Here is a 23,027-nt window from a genome sequence, read left to right as displayed (position 1 = left end):
GTATGAAGTTTCCCAGAAAACCATTGTTGGCACAGTTAGTAAGCTGGTAACCCAGTTCGCCTGGGTCCAGAACCTGGCATTGACCAGCCTCTAATATGAGGTCCCTGAGGATTAAATACCACATGTAGTGGGAACAGTGTCTTGGAGCAATTAAGTCAATGTCGTTTTGGTATCTGGCAATCCCAGCTCCTGGTGTTCCTCTGGGTTCCATATTAAGAGCAAATCCTGACAACTCAGATCACAGGGCTGCTCTAGGATGTGGATTATCATCTCCAGTCTGTGTCGAAGGTTGCCCCCACCCCCAGAAGGGAGGGCGGTGTGCTTTACAAGCACTTCTTGAGTTATAGAAGGTGAGAAAGAGGAGCCTGAAAGAAGCATTACGAAGAGTAAGAGTGGGGTAGAACATGTGCCCAAGGGGGCCACCCCCTACCCACTTTTACCATTAAGGGCCAACTGGGAAAGGCAATGGATGGGGTGGGAAGTGGCTTTTAGAACATCTGGTAGTTCGGGGCACCTGGGTGGCTCAGTGGTTGAGTGTCTGCCTTCGGCTCAGGTCGTGATCTCCGGGGTCCTGGGATCGAGTCCCACATTAGGTTCCCCGCAGGGAGCCTGCTTCTCCCTCTGCCTGTGTCTCTGCTTCTTTCTGTGTGTCTCTCATGAATAAATAAGTAAAATCTTAAAAAAAAAAAAAAAAAAAGAACACCTAGTAGTTTTATGTCTGTACACTTAGAGCCAGCCTGGAGGAGTTGCTGGATCTGAAATATTTGCTGCCTCCCTCTTTGCTTCCCACCTCAAACAGGGTGAATGAAGCACACAGGGAGGCTGTCAGCCTGTTGAAGGTATAAGGGGCTCTGGAATTTTCCAAGTGTCCTGATGTGATCCACTCTCCACAATCAGTAGTGCCAGTCATATGTCAGCAGACATACAAAGACCATGAAGAGAATCTGTGGCTTTTTTTCTCCCAAAATAGCACAACAGAAATGCTGTATTGACTTAAGAACTTACTAATCTTAGAAGGGAGCAGGAGAAGAAACGTGAAGGTCGAAGATCCTATCTTAAAAATGTGGCAGCATGATGAGGAAAAAAAAACCCAAAAACCTAAATTGGAAAAAACTCAAACCCTGCTGGTAAACTTAAGGTTGCTTTACTACCTACTGCTATTCAGAGGGATGAAGAGAGATAATTAAAGAATGTAAAGTCTTTTTTTCTCATTGTTTTTGCACAGCCAGATTGTAGTGTGTACATTCTGCAAGCAAAATGCACATTCAGAGGATTCTGGAATTACATAGTGATGATGGTTTTACAACCTTGGGAGTATACTAAAACTCACTGAATTGTACACTTTAAAAGGGTGAATTTTTTTACAGATTTTATTTATTTTAAAGATTTTATTTATTTATTCATGAGAGACACAGAGAGAAAGAGAGAGAGGCAGAGACACAGGCAGAGGGAGAAGCAGGCTCCTTGCAGGGAACCTGATGTGGGACTCGATTCTAGAACTCCAGGATCACACCCTGGAGGTGAAGGCAAACACTCAACCGCTGAGCCACCCAGGCATCCCTAAAGATTTTATTTATTTATTCATGAAGGACACACAGAGAGAGGCAGAGACATAGGCAGAGGGAGAAGTAGGCTCCCGGTGGGGAGCCCAATGCGGGACTCCATCCCGGGACCCCAGGATCACGACCTGAGCCGAAGGCAGACACTCAACCACTGAGCCACCCAGGCATCCCTAAAAGGGTGAATTTGTGGTATGTATCAATAAAAAATTAATTCAAAAATATGCTCCCTCTTACCCCCCAAGGGAGATTCAGTGAGGTATGGCTGGCTTCCTCTTCATTCAATTTTCTTGATGTTTCTGTGATCTGATCTGATCAGATGAATCTGACACATTTGAATTTACCTTATGTTTGCCAATGTCCTTATCTGGTTTGAAAGCATTTTTTTTATTATATTCTGTGATACGCATAGCAACAGTAAGATCCAGCTGTAACATGAATGTATAGCACAAATAATGTTGAGCCGATACTGAGATATTCTGAAATAATGATGCACAGAAAGAGCAAATTGACTGCGTATATCAGCACTTTAATAAGCCAACACAGTTTTAATCACGGTATTTATTACAGTGAGTCCAGAAAAGACAATTAAAGAGGTAGGTGAGGATTCAAAAACCTGAACGTTTGGAATCTAGAGCAGATATGCTGAAGGGGAATTTGACTCCTGCCTGGAAGAGGGCAGTGGATAACGACAAGTGCAGCAAATTAGGCATCGGGAAGCAGGGCTGCAAGGTCCAGCCGTGACAGACCTGTAATTATGGACAAAACCACTTTCTTCTCTGGGCTCTAATTTCCTCACCATGAAATGAAATGGTTGAGCCTGGCATGAGAGAGTAAATGATACTATCTTTACCTTGACAATTTGCATTAAAGTCCTTTAAGATGTGTGTACTTCTTAGCATTCCACTCGTAGCAATACGTTGCTTCTATGAAAACAACTGGTCAGTTACACAAAGCTCTGTAAAAAAGGATATTTATTGTGCAGCTGTTTGTTGTGGGGTAGCTTACTTTTACGACCGTGTATTAGTTGAAGTGGCTTTAATAGCTTAAGGGAATAAGGATTTTTATCAAAAGTAATTGTTTTAAAGCTTTTGAAAGTTTGTATTAATGGCTTTTAAGAACTGTTTTTTTTTTTTTTTAAGCAGGGAGGGACAGAGGGAGAGGGAGTGAGAATCTTTTTTTTTTTTTTTTTAAGATTTTATTTATTCATGACAGACACAGAGAGAGAGAGGCAGAGACACAGGCAGAGGGAGAAGCAGGCTCCATACAGGGAGCCCAATGTGGGACTCGATCCTGGGACTCCAGGATCACGCCCTGGGCCGAAGGCAGCGCTAAACCGCTGAGCCACTGGGGAGTGCTGCTGGGGAGTGAGAATCTTAAGCAGGCTCCATGCCCAGTGCAGAGTCTCACATGGGGCATTCAAAAAGATATATGCACCCTATATTTATTGCTTCTTTATTTACAATAGCCAAGATATGGAAGCAAATGAAATGTCCATCAGTGGATGAATAGATGAAGAAGTGGTACACACACACATACGCACACACACAGAGGAATGTTAGCCATAAAAAGGAATGAGATCTCGCCATTTGCAACAGCATAGACGGACCTAGAGCGTATTATGTTGAATGAAATAGTAAGTCGGACAGAGCAAGACAAAGACCGTATGACTTCACTTATATCTGGAATCTAAAAAATGAATGAACAAACAGATATAGACTCATAAAACTGGTGGTTACCAGAGGAGAGTGGGAAGGGAGATAGGCAAAACAGGTGAAAAACATTAAAAGTTACAAAATTCCAACCATAAAGTGAATAAGGAAAATAGGTTAAATAAATAAATAAATAAATAAAGTGATAAAGTCATGGGGATGAAAAGTACAGCATTGGAAATACAGTAAACAAGAGAATCTGAACCCATGGCCTAAGATCTTTCAAACACTGATAATCCGTGGAAGTAAAGAATATGGAGTGGCTGCAGCTGGAGTCATTGTCTTTGCTAAGAATTTAAACAGAAATAAATCGTCAATCATAAAGATTCTTAATAGACATAAGGAAATCGGCCCAACATCCAGGAGATGCACCTAAGTGGGCTCTGAAAAGACAGCAAGGGCTCTGTCAAGTGTCTCAAGAGGTGACAGCCACTCAGGCCATGTGAACATAAGAGGCAGTGGCCCCTTATCTTTGACACCTAGCAAAGTTGGAAGGACTCAGGGAAGGAAGTTGGAGGTGGAAGAAAGGGGCTATGCAAAGGTCCTGTGCTGGAATGAGGCGAGGGGCAGAAAAGGATCTGGTATGGCTGATGGGAAGCAAGCAAGCAAGGGGCTGAGAGGGAAGAGGGAAGGCCGGGGTCTTGACATTCTTATGTTCAGTGTGCTGATGACAAATATGCCAGAGATGGGTGACATTCCCCTGGATCAATGTACAGCAAGTAGCCTCACTTACATGGCTGATCCCAATTTGCATAACTCTTAATTGAGCAATTTCACACAGAGGAAGACAACAGAAGATTGCTGAAACAATGGGGTTTTTTGGTTTTGTTTCTCTTAACAATAAAAGGGAACACACTGAAAACGAGATGAGCTCATGGAAACTTATGTATCACAGAAGCCTATGTATCAAATGTGTCATTTAAAGGACCAGAAGAGAAAATGAAAAGCAGAGTTTGAATTATGTATGTAACACCAACCAAGAAGAGTAATAAACATCAACTGTGTGTACAGCGTCAGATTTTTGTGATCAAGAATGCAGCCACATAGATTCATAAATATATAAAACTATGTATTTATATTCCACTTTAAGGGTTAAGGCAGCTTTACATAGTGCATACAACATAATGCAGACTACTATGAAATCAGAAAAAAGTGAAATTAAGCCCAAGACAGCTAAAGGAAGCTGAATGTTACAGCACACTGTAAGTTTTGGCACAATTGTTAGATATAGGCTGTAAATCTACAAAAACATAGGTTTTCTAGAGGTTAAAGCAAAAAGGAAAACATGCCACAGATATAAATAAGTCAGCTATTCTACAACAGAATTTCTCAACCTCAGCACTACTGACATTTCAAACTCCCCAATATTATTTGTTGTGGGGGCCGTCCTGTGCATTGTAGGGTAGTTCGCGGCCTCCTTGGCTTCCACCCAAGAAGCTAGTAACACATCCCACCTCCTTCTCCCCCACCTCCTCATGAGTCGTGATAACCAAAAATGTCTCCAGATGCTGCCAAATGTCCCCTGATGAAAGTTACATGGCAGGAAATCAGATGTTTTAATTACTAGCAATGACCTTAAATATATTTTCTGTTACAGACTTGGGTAGAACAAAATGCTTTGTTAGTCAACAGTTGCAAGACAGGTTTAGTAGCCCATCGTGAAACTGAAGGGTCAGAGGCAGAAATCTTGTGCAGTAGATGTCTGCCAGAGGCCTGCCCACACAGAGATAGGTAGACTCACAAAGACATACATACAGATCTGGTCTGTTGGAACTGACCCAGAAACTTTTTTAAAAAAGATTTTATTTATTTATTTGACAGAGAGAGCACAAGCAGGGGGAAAGGTAAAAGCAGGTTCCCTGCTGAGCAAGGAGCCTGATGCTGGGCTCCATCCCAGGACCCCTGAGCCGAAGGCAGACGCCTAACCTTATGAGCCGCCAAGGAGGCCTGACCCAGAAACTTTTTCTGAGAAAATCAACAGCCTGACTCTATACTTCAATATAAACTAGTCTCATGAGATAAAACTAGAAGAAACAGTAAAAATGATCTATTCTACCCACTCCCCTCTAATGAAAATGTGTTTTATCTTCACTGATTTAACACAAAAATTCACTTAAAAGTTTATTGTGAACAGAATAGAGAGCCTGTAAATAGACATACAGAAATATGGTCAACTGGTGTTTGACAGAGGAACATATACAAGTCAGTGGAGAAATGACAGTCTTTTCAACAAAAGGCATTGAACAACTCTACATCTGCATGAAAAAAATTTGATCTGGACCCAGATCCTACATCTTTTATAATAATTAGCTCAAAATGAATAACAGAACTAAATGTAAAATGCAAAAGCCTCAAACTCATAGAGATAACACAGGAAAAAATCTAGATGACCTTGGGTTTGATGATGACTTTTAGATATAACACCAAAGCATATTCCATGAAAAAAAATTAGTAAGTTGGATTTGGTTAAAATTTAAAACTTCTGCTCTGTGGAAGATTCTTAAGGAAACAAAAAGACAAGCTATAGACTGGGAGAAAATCTCTGCAAAACACAAATGAAGAACTGGTAGCCAAAAGATAACAAAGACTTTAAAATCAGTAACAAGAAAACAAAGAATCCAACCTAAAATGTGCAAAAGATCTGAAAAGACACCACTGAAGAAGATATACAGATGGCAAATAAGCATATGAAAGGTTGCTAAACACCACACGTCATGAAGGAATTGCAAATTAAAACAATAATGATATAGACCACCACAGACCTATTCAAATGGCAAAAATCCAAAGCACTGATAACACCAAATGCTGTTGAAGACGTAGAGCGACAGGAACTCTCCTTCACTGCTGGGGGAGCTTAAAAATGGTACCACCACTTTGGAAGAAAGCTTGACAGTGTCTTACAAAACTAAGTTTTCTCTCAATACAATTCAGTAAGTGTACTTTTTTTTTTTTTTTTTTAAGATTTTACTTATTTATTCATGAGAGACACATAGAGGCAGAGACATAGGCAGAGGGAGGGACAGTCTCCCCATGGGGAGCCCGATGTGGGACTCGATCCCAGGTCTCTGGGATCGTGCCCTGACCCGAAGGCAAACACTCAACTCCTGAGCCACCTAGTCATTCCTCGGCCACTGAGCCACCCAGGTGCCCCAGTAATTGTACTTCTTAGAGTTTACTGAGACGAATTGAAAACTTAAGTTCACACAAAAACTGTACATGAATGTTTATAGCAACTTTATTCATGACTGCCAAAACTTGGAAGCAGTCAAGAAGTACTTCCCTAGGAGCATGGACAAAGAAATGATGTTACATCCATACAGAAAATATTATTCATAAATAAGAAGAAATGAGCCATCAAACTACAAAAAGACAAGGAGAAGAAGTAAGTAAGGCGTACTGCTAAAGGAGGGAAGCCCACCTGAAAAAGCTACTACTGCAATGATTGCAACTACATAACATTCTGGAAAAGGCAAAACAGCACTGTTCACAGGAAACAGTAAGGAGATCAGCGCTTACCAATAATTTAGGGGGTGGAAGGGATAAATAGGTGGAGCACAGGGGATTTTTTTAGGGCCGTGAACTATTCTACACAATACTGTAATGATGGATACATGTCATGATATATTCCTCAAAATCCACAGAATGCATAACACAGAGTGACCCCTAATAAAAACTGGACTTTCATTAGTAATAATGTACCAATATTGTCTCATCAGTTGTAACAAATGTACCATACTGATGCAAGATGTTAATAATTTGGGGAAGCTGGGGGGTAGTGAGTGCTGTATGGGAAACTCTCTGTACTTTCCGATCAATAAGCCACTCTGTAAACTTAAAACTGCCCTAAAAAAATAATCTATTAATTTGTTAAGTATATTTTGACAGAATAGGTACCATATACTTTGAGTCCTTATTTCAGAAAACAAAGCCTCAATTTTGAGCATATTTCTGTTGAGAAAATTTGCATACATCCATACGCCATGCTCCTTCTGAACACTCACAAAGTTTTCAATTATCAAGGGCAGGCAGTTAACTGTCTTAATAACTATGGAGTGAAATACAATAGAATTTCATTAAATCTTCTTAGCTGAATTCCTAAACTTCTAAATCATTAGGTTGGGAAAATACTGGTAAAAGATGGGAGCTCTATTAATGTTTCAAAATAAAGCCATAAATCCTAACAATATGCCTATATAGCCATTTATCATAAATGAAAGGGGAAACTGAGTTAGGCTTATAAAAATGGCAAGGCAAAGTACATGTGATAATGTAGCCCTGAGTTTACACATATACATTTGCACAGTGAACAGGATTTTATCAGCAATTAGTAATCCTGCAGAACCGCCACCTTCAACTGTAGTTCAGTAAGTCAAACAAGTATATCTTTACTTAGGCCAGGAGTAGGTGTGTAAAGGATGTGGTCCGTGTAAGAGACTATTGTAAAGCCACTGAAATTGAGGACAAGAAAGTGGTTGGAACTAGTGAGTAAAAGCAGTTGGGGGACAATAAGAAGGTGGGGTAGGAGTCTTGTTAAAGCTTGTTAGCTGTTTTGGTTTTTAAGTTACATGCAAGTAGCACCTTGATGGTGATTAAGAATTTTAAGGATAGCTAAAAGAATAATGTACCTGAATTTTTAAAAAAATATTTATAATGTAACTTTTTAAAAAAGCAAGATCAGTTTCATATACATTATGATCACATATATAGTTTGGAAAGGAATTTTAAATTCAAATTCAAATAGAAATAAAAACACTTTTATCCTTCTATGGTGGGTTTTTATTCTTCTCCTTCTCCATTGACAAAATGTCTACCAAAAGCTACAGTGTTGGGGTGCCTGAGTGGCACAGTCGGTTAAGCATCTGACTTTTCTTTTTAGGATTTTTATTTAATTATTTGACAGAGAGAGCAGAGAGAGAGAGGCAGAGAGAGCACAAGCAGGGGGAGTAACAGAGGGAGAGGGAAAAGCAGGCTCTCCATTGAGTAGGGAGCTCAATGTGAGGCTTTATCCCAGGCCTCTGGAATCATGCCCTGAGCCGAAGGCAGCTGCTTAACTGGCTGAGCCACCCAGGCGCCCCAGCATCTGACTCTTGATTTCAGCTCAGGCAAGTGGTGATCTCAGGGTCATGGGATCGAGCCCCTAGTCAGGCTCGGCGCTCACTGAGGGGTCTGCTTAGGATTCTCTTTGTCTCTCTCCCTCTACTCCTCCCTAACCACCCCTCTCATGTGTGTTCTCTCTGTAAAATAAATAAACAAAAATCTTTTAAAAAACACTACAGTGTTTTACCTTTAAAAAAACATGGCTGTAAAGTTAAAAATCAAACATGGTGAGGGGTGCCTGGATGGCTTTGTTAAGCATCTGCCTTCAGCACTGGTCATGATTCCACAGTCTTGGGATTGAGTCCCACATAGGACTCCCTGTTCTCTCTCTCTCTCTCTCTCTCTCTCTTTTATTTTCTCTCAAATAAATAAAATCTTAAAAAAAAAAATCAAAGACAGTGAGCCACTTATTTATCCTAGTTATCTCCACCCAGAGTAACCTCTGGGATTTCCTCATTATCTGGGAGACACGAAAAACCCGTATGGCATTCTGTCCTGCTGCCATGCCTTGATGTCAGCCCGCCTCAGTTTCCTCAGACAGGAATGGACTGGTCATGGCACTCATCCTCATGGGGTTGTGGGGGACATTCAATGTATTCAAGAGAGATGAAGGTATGGGAAGCCCGTCTCCCCCGTGGCCTGGCACCCATGTGAGCTTGTGGTCAATAAAGTATGATGGTTAAAAACCAGGCAATGATTCTAACCCAGAAGGCCTGAGGTCACAGGGCCATGATTTGATTCACAAAAGATGTGAGGAAGAAGGAGCACTGGAAACAATTCTTTGGACTAAGCTTAAAGACAAATAGTGACTTATCAAGTGTGGTGTAAGATACCAGAAGTGGACTTGAAAGATTCACTTGATATTCACGCCAGGTGTCCACAAGAAAAAGAGAGGAAATGAGGCCATGGCTGGTCCAGAGTTACTTTCTTAATTAAAACGGGTATGGCCAAGAAGTGTCAGAAGGGTGAGGAAAAGAAAAAGCAGTAGAGAACAGGCCTATACCATAGTTCCCAAACTGTGTGCCAAGGCACCCAGAGTGCTGCAGCAAACTCGAGGGGTGCCTGGGGATATTTCAAACTTTCAAGGGAAAATAATGACATCTGTTGGACACTATGAGAATTAATAGCTCAAGGTAGCTCAGTCTCAATAGATTGTACCGTATGCCTCTCAACAACTTTGTATCTGTGTGAAACAGGGTTTTCTGTGGTTGCTGTGATAAAAAGGAAGTATCACATGGAACAGAAACATGAAGACCGACGTGGAACAGAAAATAAGGGTGGTGGTGTCCAAATACAATTCCAAAAGTTGAAAGGCTGCACCACATAGGTATACACATCCCGCTAGGGCATAATCGTGTTCATTTAAGAATAGCATAAAAATAGTATTTTTCGCCTTCGGCGTTTGTGTATTATTTATTCAGATGGTACTAGGTTGTTATAGCAAATACATATCAGGTTGCTTGGACCTAACAACCTAACAAATGGAACTCTTTGGTGTTTCTTCTGCTCTAGGACTGCCGCGTAAAAATTACTGACACACTCAGGGTCAGTGATCTTTAAAACGTGAGCAGCAACAGATGGCAGGACAGGACAGAGCAGGTGGGTGCTGTCAGCCTGAGCAGTGAGGCAGAAAGAGCCGAGGGTGGGGCCACTGTGCGGGCGCAGCGGGGAGGGGAGGGGAGTGGAGGGGAGGGGAGGGGAGGGGAGGGGAGGTCTCCTGGTACTGGGAATCCACCACCTTCAACTTGGTATTGCCTACCCCGTTGTAAGGAGAAACCGCCGATTCTCAGTATGAATATATTAGAGGATGCCCCAATTAATTTCAGAAATTTTCGAATCATGGAAACAGCATGACAGATATTCCGTTGAATTTCCATTTTTCTTAGTGAAAATGTCTCCTTTTTTCTCCCCATCCTACTCACCCAGGCTCAGCTCAGAACCTCTGTCATCTCTGTGACCTCCATGTCACACTTTGTGCAGTAGAACCAACTCTCCACCAAGCACTGTCCCTTCTGCAATATAATTGCGCTTGGTTTCAAAGCTTAGGGAAAAGCGGGGATCAGATAAATTGTGCATTCCGGTGGTTTTTCCTACTTTAGTCTTCTTTCTCTACGAAACCCTACGTGATATTAATTACTAACTTCGTAGCATTTCAGGGATAATTAGCGTTGATCGTGGCAGTTGCCTCCTAGCTAGTCCTTCCCCTACTCTTTGCTCATCTTTGCAAATTACATTATTTCCACGTCACTCTATATTCAAAGTTCTGCAGACCACCTTCTATTATTTCAGTTTTACAATGGTGATGTCCTCTCATTCATCCCCACCCTGCCCACTTCCCTGTTTATGTCTCTCTACATAAGAATTCAGAATTACAAAACTTATTTTATCATCTGTCTGTCTCTCCTTCCCCGAGAGCAGGGATTGTTGTTAGTTTTGGATACTGGTGTATTGCCAGAGCAGACAGCAGTGCTGGGCACTTGGAAGTGTTCTATAAATGTTCATTTGTTGAATAGAGCACCTAGTAGAACAACTGCTCAACAAATATCAGGTACTAATTATAGTTATTAGAGTCATACCAACACCCATAATACTGCCATCAGCCCCAATGCCATTGCCAATAAGATAAAATCTCAAGTATTTAACTTGCCACCCAGCCCCTCATAGCCTGGCCACAGTCTACCTCACCATCACCTGTGTTACTCCCAATGGAAGACTCCTTGGTGGACACATGTACGTACTGACACAGCAGCATCATCCTGCCTTGACTGACATGTTGGCTCTTACCCGTTTAGGGAAATCCTGTGTATCCTCTGAAAACTAATGCACGCCCCATCTTGCCTGGTCCCCTCAGGTTACGTCCTTCTCTCCCTCTGATTTCTTCTCTCTATACTTTGGAACTAAGGTACAAGCCCTAAGACATCTCTTTCAGTACTACTTTATATTGTTATGTAACTTTTAAATTGCCTGTCTGGAAATGTGTGTATAGCTCTCTTCGCCTAGGCTAGAAACTTCTCAAGGGCAGAAACTGACTATTCCACCTTTTTGTAGACTACCTTGCTTCCACCACCCAAACACACACAGATCCACTATCCAGTTACCAAGCCAGCAATAAAACACCATTTACTGAATTAAAATTGAACTTAGAAATCACAATCAGAAGCTATTCTATAAGTAAAATTAATTACTCAGATTCTATTTGTTTTTTAATGAGTGATCAGTAAATGTTAGTCTCCAAAACTCTTTTAGTTTCAGACATACCACGACTATGAAAACAACCAAAATGCCCCCATTAACTGGGAATCTGTGACCATTCAAAGAATTTGGGCCAAAAATCTCTACATTAAAAAAATAATTTTGGGCTATGGGATGAGAAAATCTGGGTCCAATCTGGTTCCTCTGTTTATTAACTGCCATATAAACATCAGCAAGTTACTTAATTAAGCTTCACTTTACTCGTCTCTAAAATATAAATAATATTCCTTCTTCAACGGTTGCCGTGAGGATTAAATGAAATAGCATCTGCTAAATGCTTCTCCCAAAACAAGCAAACAATGTGTTACTTCCCTCCCTGTCCCCTAAAACGAGGAGAGCCAGATTATAGTGACATTATCATACTTAAGTGAAGAAAGGCTCCTGCAACCTTTGGCACAAACAAAACTGCTAAATAAAAATTGCTAAGGAGTCTCGGTGAGGGTGGCTTCCACTCACAACTAAAGCCACTCCAATTTTCACAGCACTCCAGGTAACTCCTAGTTGAACTCCCTTGTCTCCATCTCAATTCTTCCCCTCTTTTTGCTTTACTAAAATTTAAGTGGCCCAGACTGCAGACCTTTCCCCAACTCACACTGGGCTCCCCTCAATTAACCCGCTAAATCGCTTTACTGTATTAGTATTAGCAGCACACACTCACATATTTGGCAGGAAAATGAGTTCTGTGTTTGTGGATATTTCTTTTTCCCTTGGCTTTGGCTTTTCCCGGATTTTGTCACCCAGCGAGTAAAAAATGAAGAATTCTATTTTTCAGTTCCAAAATGTGTTAGATGACAGAGGAGCGGGGGGGGGGGGGGGGGGGGGGGGCGGGCAGCACAATGGCTTGAGTCCTTCATTTCCCCAGGTGCACACAGGATTAGAAAGCTGTCTCTCACCAGTTTCTTTGTCTTGAGAGCCACGTTCCAAACCTACCTTTCAGCCAAAGTGTATTCACTTATCCAAGCTGGCGTGTTCTCTCTCCACTACCCCTGTGCCTCTTGGATGCCTCCCCAGCCAGCCTCATGCTGAGCAGGAAAGGCACTCATGACAGGCAGATTAAGGTTTTCAAGTAGCCCCAGGAGGAGGAAGTTACTTGTTCCCACGGGCCTGGGTTTTTCTTTTTGTGGGTGTGTTTTCTCTTTCTGAAACCAGGAAGCTAAATTTGCCTAATGGTTAAACCCAAAAGGATTATAGATTCTTTCTTCAAAAACCCTCAGAGGCCTGTTGTCCATCCCTCTGTTAAAAGCAGTCCATTTCTAAATCACACAGGCAGAGGGGAGGCTTTCTCGACCCTGTAGTGTGAAGCCTATTCTATTCCGTTATTTTTATAAAAAGCACTGTATCAACAGACCATTCACATTTATGTTTCCCATTCTCCTTACCAAATGAGACACAATATCTCAATTTCCTAAAAAGACAAAATTCAAAATTTCACCCCTCTTTCCCCCACCACTTCTTTCTCCTCTTTGAACTAAACTACTTTTAGGTTCAGGCTCTCGCACATTTACATTCTTCACATTTCTGTGAATTAGCCTTGAACACCCAGCAAGTTCTGCTTTTCTTGTAATAATTGAGATCATCTTTCTTGCCTAGTAGTTTTACTAAAAATGTGTTCTCTCTTGGCAATGTATCCCAACATTCAACAGCCATCCTGTCAGGGACGTCACAGTTGGCTGTTTTAACCTTCAGACAGGTGGAGGATCCTCATCATTGCTCCTGCGTGGTCCCCACACAGGAACTCAGAATCTTTGTGCTCTCAGCCTAATGGTTGTGTTTGTCAGAGAACGGTGGGCATGGGCTGAGCTTGAACCCTACTGATCGACCTTGGGAAGTTACTTAAACCCTCAGTTTCAGTTGACTCATTTGGAAAATGAGGCTATTGCCACTGTAGGTAAGGCCACTGTCAGGATTAACTGAGGGAATGCACTCAGAGCACCTGGCAAGCACTCCATCAGGGAGGGCTCCTGTTAATTTTAGTCCTGTGTTGTGACCTGCAAATCAACACCTTACTATTTCTTAATAGTCTTTTTTAGATTTCTCATTCTTCATGCTTTTAAACAGATTCTCAGCTGCAGTGCTTATAGCAGTACACTCTATCAATGTGTAAGGCCACAATTCTTAACCTTGTCTGTGCCTTAGAACCATAAGGGGGCTTTTAAAAATAAGTGCCCAGACTCCACCCCAGATCAGTTAGTTATGTCAGGGGTTAGGCCTGGGCATCGGTATTTTAAAATCTCCAGCGGTTGGGACACCTGGGTGGCTCAGCTGGTTAAGCATCTGTCTTCCACTCAGGTCACGATCTTAGGGTCCTGTGATGGAGCCCCACATCAGGCTCCCTGCTCAGTGGGGACCCTGCTTCTCCCTCTCCCTCTGTGCCTCCCTGCAACTTGTCCTCGTGCTTTCTCTGGTTCTCTCTCAAATGAATAAATAAAATCTTTTGAAAAATAAAATCTCCAGAGGCAAACAAGTAAACGCTAAGATTGGTAGTTGATGATATGTACAGTAAAGAAAGGACAGGGTCACAGGAGAGGGAGGGATAGGATGTTGGTCAGCGAGCCTTTGTGAGCAGACCACATTCACAGTGAGGCCAGCCTTGCAGAGTCTCACGTTTGGATCAGAGGCAGAGTGGCCAGGGAGCAGAGCTGAAGCAGCAGCAGCAGCAGCAACAGCAGGAGGTCCAGGAGCTGTGGTTGTCCTGAGGCCACCCAGGTTCCTTCCCACAGCAGCTTTGCTTGCTCAGCGTTTCCTTCAGTTCTGGACAATTTTGGGCAATGCCTCAACTTCCTTCCAACAATTCCCCATTTCTGCTTAAGCTAGCAAAAGTAGGTCTCTATGGAAACCCAACAAACTTCTACTAAGACAACAGGTTATTTAGTTTAAATTTGTCCTATCTATGTAACCGTATTTGACAAACACGGGACTTCAAATCAAGATATTTGGAGGAAGCCCTCAAAGTCTCTAGCACTGAGCATCCCAATAAATTCCCTAACTTTTCCTGGACCTACACCATCTCCTCACTTGTAAACCACCTGGATCAAGCAAAATCTCCATCTCTTCCAGCTCAAGTTCTATGCATCCATAAATCTGGAGTCATTTTCATTTGTTGAGCACATTATAAGAGAAACACTGGAGGTGTAACTACTGTAAGGCATAGCCATCTCCAAGGAGCCGAGTATGTCTTCGTATTAACAGAGGATAATTACCTGGTGTGCACATAATTAGGAAACTCTTTCCTTTCCTTCTTTCTTTAGTTCATGTCACCAGCTCATCAGCACCAGCTTCTCCTTTCTCACTTCCACAACTTTGCAAGTTTGACAAAATATTATTAGTGTACCCAGCATATCAAAACTTGAAATGAGCTGTTTCAAAATAATAATTCTCCCTGACCTCCACCATTACCCCTAATTAAGTTTTTATTTTTAAATATTCTCTCTGGTAATTTTGAAGTTTTCTCTCTGATATAACACACACACACACACACACACACACACACGCACGCACATGCCTACACACACCGCCTGGGGCAGCATTTAATTATTCTGCAGAGTCTCAAGAGCAGTGTCACTATTCCCACATTTCTGGAGAGAGCCAGATGGAAGTCAGTCTGTGCTCTTCTCTCAGGGGTGGGGCATTGTGAAATTCAGTACATGATGAAGGATTTATATCTTCCCTAACATCTGGTGCTCAGGAATCATCATCAAAGACAGGATACCCATCTAGAACAATTGTTCCAGGGCAACATCTACATCATTGCCCTGTGATGTAAATATATGTCTCCATCGCTCTGTGATCTACATTTTGCCCACATCCTTCCAGAATGGTTATTATGTTTGGAAATCAGGCATAAATCTTTCAAAATCATCCAATGTAATCTGAGAAGATCTAGAAGGCTAAATTAGGAAATTTAGCCCTAGAAGCAATATTTTTAAATGAGGAGATAAGAATGTTTAATAGTATACAGTGGGAAACACAACCCTATCAGTTGCAATTTACTGATATTAAAAGCACATTTAACACACACCCAATATTTCTCTCCAACATTTTACCTTTCTGCCTTCAAAACCCAAAATAAGGGGATCCCTGGGTGGCGCAGCGGTTTGGCGCCTGCCTTTGGCCCAGGGCGCGATCCTGGAGACCCGGGATCGAATCCCACATCGGGCTCCCGGTGCATGGAGCCTGCTTCTCCCTCTGCCTGTGTCTCTGCCTCTCTCTCTTTCTCTCTGTGTGACTATCATAAATAAATAAAAATTAAAAAAAAAAAAAAAAAAAAAAAAAAAAAAAAAAAAACCCAAAATAAAATAAGTATTGCTTTAAAGTCAATAGTTCTTTAGCTAATGATCTACTTGATAAAAATTTTTCTCAAGACTTAGCTAACAAATGAGACTATCACAGAAATAATTTAGTATAAAGTGGAGTTACCAAATTGATTTACTCAAAGTTTTAAGTTTTCCTGAACTTAAAATACTATTGATTTTTACATCATTATTTTATGTACCACTAAAGAAAACAAAACAGGGGGCACCTGAATGACTCAGTCAGTTAAGCATCTGACTCTCGATTTCAGCTCAGGTCATATCTCAGGGTTGTGGGATCAAGCCCTGTGCCAGGATCCACGCTTCTTCATGGGAGTCTGCTTGAGATTCTCTCTCTCCCTCTCCCTGTTTGCATTATCTCTCTTTCTCAATAAATAAAATCTTAAAAAAGAAAACAAAACAGAATGGCTACCCTTCAAATTATTAAGATGCCTTTCACTGTGATTTCAGAAGTGTTAAAATGTAAAAATATGCTTGCCTTAGAGCTTGTGAAATATAGTAAATGCATGCTTATCAAATGTCCATTTATTTTAGAAATCAAAATCTATGTTCTGTTTTATCCTTAAATGTCTTTTTTTTTTTTTTTTGGTTGTGCTGCTTCATCTTCTTTTTAAGTACAGAGAATTTAATTATTATTAAAGTACATTTTAATAGACTTAAGCAAGAAAAAAAAAAGTTGTCTTTTCCCCATCCAGACATTGCTGATGACCATACCAGAAAAAAGCTAACAGCTATTTAACACCTACTATGTACGTGGTACTGCATCAAGCAGTTTACAGGGATTGTTTCATTCAATCCTTAGAACAATTCTTCAACAGATACTATTATTAACTCCATTTAACAGTTGAGAAAGTTGTGGCTTAGAGAGGTAAAGAGACTTTCCCAAGGTGACAGAAATAATAAGCAATGGAGAGAGAGTTAAGATGTGTGTTGTCAGGTAAGCACCATTTGCTCTCCAGGGTGTACTGCAAAACAAAAACAAAAACACCATAACCCCCCCCCATCAAGAGTCCACACTTTAGACTACACAGCAGAAGTGAGGACCACTGAGTGCCACTGCCCACCCCAGGATGGCTGCACACTGTGAATGTGGTGTGACTTGGCCTTTAGATGCTGACAAGTAATGGCTTTTTTAGTGGCTGGAGTGAGCCTTTGGAGCAGAGAAACAGGACCCCAAAGGTGTGACTGGAAGACATCTGTAGGAGCAAAAAGGAGTAATTACAGAAAAAATCTGTGAAGTTGAGGGCAGAAATGGGCAGACACAAACATCTATTTGCGAAATGTTACAAGGCCCCACTTGATGCTTCATAGAGGAACACAGAATCAAATTTTTTGAGCTGGAGAAGACTTCAAAGGTCATCTAGACCAGCAAGCTCAGCATCTCCTGGGAATGGGTAAGAAATGCAAATGCTGAGGCCCAACCAGAACCTTTGGAATCAAACTCTGTAGGTTTGTGCAAACCCTCTGGGAGATTCTTTTTTTTTTTTTTTTTTTTAATTTTTATTTATGATAGTCACAGAGAGAGAGAGAGAGAGAGAGAGAGAGAGAGAGGCAGAGGGAGAAGCAGGCTCCATGCACCGGGAGCCCGATGTGGGACTCGATCCCGGGTGGACAGGATCACACCCTGGGCCAAAGGCAGGCGCCAAACCGCTGCGCCACCCAGGGATCCCCCCTCTGGGAGATTCTTATTCCTGCTAAAGTTCAGGAACCACTGGGGTGCCTGGGTGGCTCAGTCTGACGACTCCTGATTTCGGCTCAGGTCATGGTCCCAGGATTGTGGGATAGGCCCAGGTTGGGTTCTGATCTCTGAGCTGGGAGCCTCCTTAAAGATTCTCTTGCTCCCTCTCTCTCTCTCTGCCCCATCTCCCCTTTTCCCCACTTTTTGCCCTCCCCTTCCCCACTTGCACAAGCACATGAGCATGCACACACACTCACATGCTCTCTCTCTCTCTCTCAAAGCTGCTAAATTATGAAATAAACATTCAGAGTTTCAGAACCACTAATTGGTCCAACCTTCTTATCTGACAGACTGTGATGCCCAAGGTCCAGCAACCTGGACGGGGCCAGGTCAACCAGCAGAACCCCAGCTTTCAGGGACTTAGTCTAGAACCTCAAATACTTCAGTGTTTGCGTTTCACACAGATACTGATTTTCAAAGAAACTGAACATAATAAAACATATTGAAAAAACTATAGTTAATATAATTAAACCTGGACATCAGAAGCTCGAGGGGATCCGAAATCACAGAGTGTATGTTCCCAAAAATTGGGCAAAGAGCAGTAAGAGTGCAGCACCCAGTTCTAGAATGCCAGGGACTAGATAGCCCCTGCACAGTGTGAGAGAAATTAAATAAGAAACATCTTCGGGGATCCCTGGGTAGCTCAGCGGTTTAGCGCCTGTCTTCGGCTCAGGGCATGATCCTCGGGTCCTGGGATCGAGTCCCACATCAGGCCCCCTGCATGGAGCCTGCTTCTCCCTCTGCCTGTGTCTCTGCCCGCCCCCCGCTCTCTCTTTCTCTGTGTCTGTCACAAATAAATAAATGAAATCTTAAAAAAAAAAAAAAAAAGACACATCTCCGAAAAGAACAGATAACAGATAAGGCTTTAAAACAGAGTATGGCCTCAGCCATCAACCCGGGATTAACAGAAGTATCATAAAATGTACTGTTTTCATCTAATTAACAAACCCCTAAGTACTCTCCGAGTCTACCTGGACATTATTAAATCCTCCTAATTCAAAGCAGGTGAAACCTCAGGCGTGAACAGATGGCGAAGAGCCCCTGTCGAGTGTAGCTGGCCCCGAGCCCCACTGGAAACACACCCATTAGCATCGTTCACCTTTTCTGCGTTTGTCTGAAACTTGGCTCCACGGTCACAAACAAAATGAACAGGGACAGGGGACTTAACAGAATAGCGACTTCCTGAATCCCGGTTTTACCGAGTCGGTCAGGCCACTGGATCCCGCTCTGAAACCGTGTGTCCTCGGCCGGGCAGGGGAGACTGAGGCTGGCGGGAGGGAGGTGCGAGCAGTGCGGCCGCCCCAGGGCCTCTGCCGTCTGGACCGGCGCGGGCGCCTTGGGAAAGGTCCCGGGGCGCGGGCTGCTCCCGGGCGCGTGCGACGGCCACGAGGGCAGCGGGCACCCCGGGCCCGGCGGGGGCAGCTGGTGGGGCCTGGTCCAGCCCCGCGGTCAGCCCCCCCCCCCCCCCCAGCTCCGGCGGAACCGAGCACTTCTCCCATCAGGAAATCAGACCGTCCCGGCCTCTGCTCCGCACGCTCATCTGAAGGTGACACTTGGACCCAGAAGAACGCGGTCCTCCCGGCCCCCTTCGCATTAAGCACACAGTCCGCCAGGGAGGCGCAGGGTTGCCCCAGGCCCGTTAGAAAGAGCCCCCGAAGTCTGCTCCCCGACTCCAGCGCCCCATACTTCACAGAGCTGTCCTAAAAACCCTCCCACTGGGCTTTCCTTCCTCCTGCTGTCCCCTTCCCTCCCCACACCCCACCCATCGCCACCGCCCTCCATTCCCCACGCTCCACTCTCCGGGTGTCTTTCCCCAAACACCTACATTTCTTTCTCTCCCTCCGACTACTCGTTCCTCAGAGCCTGGCAAGCAGCTCCCTCCACAGTGACCTACCGAATGCTGGGTTTTACAGGCCACTCATGTCATTCCCGTCCATCCTACAGACCAGCCACACACCTACACACACACACACACACACACACAGGCCACTCATGTCATTCCCGTCCATCCTACAGACCCGCCCCCCTACACACACACACACACACACACACACACACACACACACAGCCTTTCATCCCTCCTCCAAGCCTTCAGGCCTGCCCCCTCCCTGGAATATCACACTCTCCCAGCAGCTTCCTTCCTGTTTCCAATCACCCATTTGGGGCACCATGTCCTGTGGGAAACCCTGTCCAGAACCTACAGGCAGAAGCCACCTCCTCCTTCCCGGGTCCCTGCCCAGCTCAGGCCCAGCCCTGGCCTGGCTGTTGATTCCCGGGGCTGTGGTCAGCGCCCAGGATGTTGCCAAGCCCCCTAGAAGACACTCGGCTGAATCATACCGTATATCTATGAAATCATTTGTGTGCAATTATTTCTCTCTCAGTCTCTCGAAAGGCTCCTTCGCTCATACTTCTAGCGTAGATGGAATTCAATCATTACCACTTTATTACCCCTCTCACTCAAGCCAGTGGATTCCAGACTTGCCAGTTCACAAGAATGACTGGGACGCTTGTTAAAAATAGAATCTTGGGCTCTGCACTTGACAGACCCCTGAACTAGAACCCGTATGGGGGTTGAGGGCATCTGTAGCAAACAATACGGATAATGCTTACACTGATTTGACTTACTTTGTCCCCCTACAAAAATGTGACTTTCTTTGGAAAGAGAATGACGCAGTAAACCTTATTGACTGTTTATATTTTAATGCGAATTTTTGGTAAAATTCTTATCTAAAAGATTTAAATAGAAGAGGTAGGGAAAAAAAGAGAGAGAGACAGAGAGACAAAAGAACAGGTAGAAAAAAAAGAAAAAGTCATGGGATACATCCAATTTTGATTTAAAACATTCTCTGGGGCACCTGGGTGGCTCAGCCTTCAGCTCAGGTCTTGATCCCAGAGCCCTGCATCAGGCTCCCTGCTCGGGAAGGGGGGGGGGTCCTGCTGCTCCCTCTCCCTCTGTGCCCCCCTCCAAATAAATACGTAAATAAATCTTTTAAAAAAATAAAATAAAACATTCCCTGGATGTGAGGCCATTTTACCTCCAAACCCCGTCTAATCAAAATGCTTATCTGGTAAAGTGGCTTTATACTATATAAAAGTAAAGTCAAGGTGAATGAACTTTTCACAATGTTCACTTTAAAGGAAATTATAATATTTGTAATTTGTTTTTAAAAAATATTTTTTATCAGGATATTCAGTTTTGCAACTGTGCTTTCCAAACTCGTTTTTTTACTCGAAAGTACTTATTTGGGCTAAAATTTCAGAAAACACTTAAGTGTAACCATGGTAGGGTCTAGTTGGAATGCTGGGTTCTATAGGTGTTCTAACTCAGACACCTTGAGCCTGGTTGAAATTGTTTGTCCTTCACCGCCCACACAACCACTTCATTGCAAAAACTGTTTTCCTTCATTACGCCTATCAAGGTATCCTCAGAGGTACACTATGAAAGAGGCACACAATGAAATAGAAATACCCTTTAGGTCCCCAGGAAGTGCATTTATTTTTCCCATTTTGGGGTCCATTTAGGAAGTGGCTCGTCCCAGCCACGCTTTGTGTTCTGAATTATTCCTCTCCTTCGATTAGAGCCGAGCACCAGTAGATGGGGAGAGGGAAGAGAGAGGCCTGGAAGGGACGGGGACAGATGGGGAACAAATCACAATGACATTCAGCTCACTCAGAATCAGGCTTCCGTGTCTCCGCTTCCTGTTTGCTATACCCTTAAATAAGACACGTCCTCAGCACACACGTACACACACACGACCCCTCCTGCCACCTCCATCTCGGTAAAGGGCACCCTCAGCTCTTGAGGTTGAAAACCGAGATGTCTTTTTCTCACTCCCCAAATCCAACCCAGTGGCAAGGTCTTGTCATCAGCAAGCACTAGCTCTCCCCGGTCTGACCCTCCGGCCCCAGGGTCAAGCGCATGGGTGCCCCAACCACCAGATCCAAGCCAGGGACTCCCAGGTACATCGGAATTCTGCAGACACAGGAAATTATTTTTAGTATAAGTATGTTCCAAGCATGGCACGGGACACATTTATATTTTAAAAAATCCATCGTTTACCTGACATTTATGTTTCACCTGGCATCCTGTATTTTTATTTGCCAAATCTGCCAACACTGTCCGCCCCTGCATTCCCCCACACAGCGAAATCTTTATCTACTGATTACAACCCTCCTGCAGCTTTCTTCAGGATTTAAAATAAAAGCTAAGTTATTTACCAGAGTCTTCAGAGCCCTCGATTAGAGAAGGTGGGAGTGCTTGGAGAGGGCCCTCTGCTTGCCTTTCGGACCTCTCTCGCTCTCTGGCTCCAGCCATAGGAGACAGCCTTCCTCTCTGCAGATACTCAAGCTCATCCTCACCTCAGGACCTTTGAACTTGCTGTCCCCTCTGTCTAAAATCTTCTCCCTCTCCTTGTCCTCCACATCACTCAGATCACAGCTCAAAGAGACCCCCAACCCCCCACCAACGTAGCTAAAGTAGTGCCCCAACATGCCCTCTGTCACACTACTCAGCCTTACTTTCCTCAGAGCCCCTTCATCCAGTCTGAAAGCATTTATAATATTTTGTTATTTATTTATTTATTTATTTATTTATTTATTTATTTATTTATTTAATATTTTATTTATTTATTCATGAGAGGCACAGAGAGAGAGAGAGGCAGAGACACAGGCAGAGGGAGAAGCAGGCTCCATGCAGGGAGCCTGATGTGGAACTCGATCCCGGGCCCTGGGATCACAACACGAGCCAAAGGCAGAAGCTCAACCGCTGAGCCACCCAGGCATCCCAATTTATTGTCTTTTAGTCCTGACTGGCAACGCAGGCACCGTTAGAGCAGAGCCCTGTGTCTTTTGTTCACTCTCTCCAGAGCAACTAGAATTGAAGCTGGCATTTAATAGCCTCTTCATGTATTCGCTGATGAATAAATGAATGGGTTTCCCATCCGTAAAATGAAACTTCCTTAAATTCCAAACGGTCTTCACTTACACATGTTCAACTTCTAGACTAAAATGGTGCATCTCTAAACAACCTTTCCTGCACCAAATGCAGACTTTCTCCATCAGCCAGCAGATCCACCTTTTCCTTTACTGCATGGCTGATGCTGCCCATCACTCCAAGTCTAGAGTCATCAGGAGCAGCGTCTTTACTTAGTGCAAGGTGACAGTGGATGCAGTTACTGGAGTGTTTCATTACATTTTAAACCTATAATTTAAAAAATTTAGTAAAAGGCCCAAAGACCCAAGTGTTGATATGAATGCTATCAAAAGCAGAGATGCCCTAACCCTAATTCAACAGTAACAAGATGAAAATCATAAAATAGGCTGAAAGCAGGCTTTAAATGCTTTAAAGCCCTCGGCAAAG

At 43.3% G+C, this 23,027-nt stretch overlaps 1 protein-coding gene across 4 annotated transcripts in view; it reads right to left on the bottom strand.

The window, feature by feature from the left end:
- LYN (LYN proto-oncogene, Src family tyrosine kinase) overlaps positions 1-23,027 on the bottom strand; it is a 115,266-nt gene that overhangs the window by 68,357 nt on the left and 23,882 nt on the right. For 2 of the 4 annotated variants that reach the window (XM_038579337.1, XM_038579339.1), the window contains exon 1: positions 12,551-12,701. The exons of the other annotated variants lie outside the window; for them this stretch is intronic. The gene's annotated coding sequence lies outside the window, so the exon portion shown is untranslated. Of the gene's footprint in view, positions 1-12,550; positions 12,702-23,027 lie in introns of those variants that run through there. 4 annotated transcript variants of the gene reach the window in all.

Source organism: Canis lupus, chromosome 29, assembly GCF_011100685.1.
Source record: "Canis lupus familiaris isolate Mischka breed German Shepherd chromosome 29, alternate assembly UU_Cfam_GSD_1.0, whole genome shotgun sequence".
Taxonomy (NCBI): domain Eukaryota; kingdom Metazoa; phylum Chordata; class Mammalia; order Carnivora; family Canidae; genus Canis; species Canis lupus.
Note: the sequence above shows the minus strand (reverse complement) of the source record. Positions and strands in the feature narration are given on the sequence as shown.